We start from the raw sequence: 3,092 nt of genomic DNA, 5'->3' as shown, positions 1-3,092 counted from the left end.
AGCAACGACACCACGCTTCCGCCAGGCTTTCACAATAAAAGCCGGAACACACTGACCAGACAGTTGACAGTGTAAGTGCGAGTGCCTAAAATATCTATCACGACATAAAAAAAAGAATATCACGATAACGATTTATTTGATGATATAATTGATAACGGACAAATTACTTCAAAATTCCAGCCTTGCGCCTATAGATACAGACGACGTCTCTGGAATCGCCCATATAGTCATGTTTGAAAACAGTTAAGGGGGAAAACTTTTGAAAAAAACAAAACTTTCTCTAATTATTCAAAAACTACTTTAACAAATGCAGAATTATGAATATAGTTTTCTACTAAATAAAGATACAAAGACATGGGGAGGAGCAAAGTAGTTCAACAGCCCATAAATACATAAAAAACGGAGAATGCTAACATGATGCTACAGGTTAGCATCGGGCTAATGCTAACGGTTAGCTAGCACTAGCTATAACTGCCGTTTTTTCACTTCTACAGAACAATCTGCTGTGAGAAAATATTCATATGGACCTGATTTACACTTGACTTTATTTGTATGTAATAAATAAGTTCATATTCCACCAGAAAATGGCTAAAAAGAGTGAAAAATTGTGTTTCTCTAAAGATTCTATTTTCCCCCTTGGCGAGGCGGCCACGCCCCCTTCTATGACGAGATGCCTTCTTGTGTTCGGAAGATTAATGCAAAGACATTTCATTTCATTTTAATTTTTTTGTAGCGCCATATTTCCTTCATTTCATTGTACTTTTTAAGCACCTGCCCCTGTGTTCTACAGTCAGTGTTTATGCTGCTCTGATGGAGCTGAGCGTAACATCAGTGTTGCCACAGATTACTTGATTTTAAAAGTAACTAAGTTAGATTATAAGTTACATTCAGCTGCGGCATCTCCACCATCACAACACAGTAATGACAAACCCTTCTACCAACACTCAACTGCATTTTAACAGTAACATCAACAAAGCTGACGCAGACTCAGAAAAGTGACATATTTCCTTCTCTCTCCCGGACCAGTGTGTCTCAGGCTGAAAACGTGACTTGTCACATTATATTGCGTCACTCGGCGAGATTCAAAAAGAAATGTATTGTTTTCCAAAGCAAAATTACGAAATAGCAACTCACAGTAATTTGGAAAAGTAACTTAGATCTGATTACTTGTTTGGAAATAGTAACACGTTAGATTAATAGTTGCTGAAAAAAGTTATCCGATTACAGTAATCCGTTACTGAGATCACTGCGTAACATAAATTATATCGTGTACACAGCAATGTAAAAAATAGCGATATTAAAAAAATTACATCGCGATAACGATATGCGATACAATATGACCCACCCCTAGTGTGAATATCAGAAATCACTTTAACAAAAGTAATATATATCAATTCATTTATCAACCAAATAGTACCAATATCTCAACATTTCTCTAACCTGGGAAAAAATAACACATTAGATCATACTATCTTAAATTACCCATCCCTTCGAAGGTCAAATAAATCCATGATAAAATCTTTTAGGTGTTTACCCCTCTAAAGAATTCCTCAGAACGCGATTTGGTTTTGATAATAATTGCTGCAGCTTTTGCGATGTAAACTTTGAATCTACGGACACCGTTTCTTCGAATGTATCTACAGTTAAACTTTCTGGGAAGATTTCTTCAAAGTTCCTCTTTTACAAGATTTCACCAAAAAGGACATTACTTTTGGAATCTTAAGAAAAGAGAAGAAGGATGAATTTTTTGTGAATGTCCTGATAATTTCTTTGTAAATTCTTTATCCACAAATATAAATTTATGTTTAAATTGTTTTCCACAAAGAACTGCTTCTCCTCCAGCCACTTCATGAAAAGCAAGAGCACGGTTGTGACCTCTTTGACCCCTATTCTTTATAACTTCTTTATCCTTGTGTCAAGACCAGGTCAAGACTCATCAAATGTGCTCCTACTACCTGGTTACTTACTTGTCATGTTCAAGCACTTTTAAATGCCAGTATGTTTGTATTATTAATTAAATGAATTATTAGAAGAAAAAATATCTATATATTTTATATATACGTATATATTTTTCCCCAGTTTTATCTGAACATACTTCAATACAAATCTCTCTGTATCAGCGTCACTTTATCAACCACCTGCACGAGGACTGGAAACTTTGCACTGCTGACATTTTTACCATCTTGCTCTGATTTTATTTTTTCATTGTTTATACTTTTTGCCCCTTAAAGCTTTTTTCATTCATTGTATATAAGATACCACTATTTACTATTAAGTTGATGGAGTGTTTCTGATGGAGCTGATGTAACAAGTGAATTTCTCCATTGTGAGATCAATAAAGAATTATCTTATCTTATCCATTAACTACTTTTTAAGTTTGCGTGCTCATTTCAAGTTTTGCTTTTCAAAAAGTGACAGAATGACACTGTAACCTTAGCACAGAGCAGAGCATTTTCTAGACACTATTGAGACCCTAGAGCAATTTTGGGAATTAAAAAAAAACCTACAGTACAAAACAAATAAAAGTCAATAAGCTTAACCTTTTCACCCCCACCTGAACCAAGCTCGTTTTCTCCAGTTTGGCTTTACCCAAATCTAAAAGTTTCTTGAAAAAAGCGTCAAAACAGAGAAGAAAACGAGAAGAAAACGTGGATGAAAAAACACAACAAAGAGAAAAAGAGAAAAAAAATCCCCAAAACTCAACAAAAAGTGTAAACATGAGATGAAAAAGAAAGCGAAAAAAGTGATGACCACTAAGCAACAGATCAATTTTGTGGGTCTTAGCTTTCAAATGAGGCACATCTAGCCTATAGCCAAAGTGGAGAAAATGCATTTGTTGAGGCGGGTGGTAAGAGGTTAAAGGCCCTATTGCTGGGTTGCAGGTGACATCACAGCATTATAAAGGCCTATACTATTATATAGGAAATTTTTGGTCTTGTGCAGAGAGATCATGAACCCAGTGACTGATATTAATGATCACTTTTTTCTAATCCATACATTTTCTTTTTAGCTACGACTTGTGAAAGTGTAATGCTGTTAATAGGAAAAACTGGCTCCTGCCCCCCACTGGGTCTGGTGACATCATCATATTC

Source organism: Gobius niger (assembly GCF_951799975.1).
Source record: "Gobius niger genome assembly, chromosome: 6".
NCBI classification, from domain to species: domain Eukaryota; kingdom Metazoa; phylum Chordata; class Actinopteri; order Gobiiformes; family Gobiidae; genus Gobius; species Gobius niger.
This window is presented reverse-complemented; position numbering follows the sequence as displayed.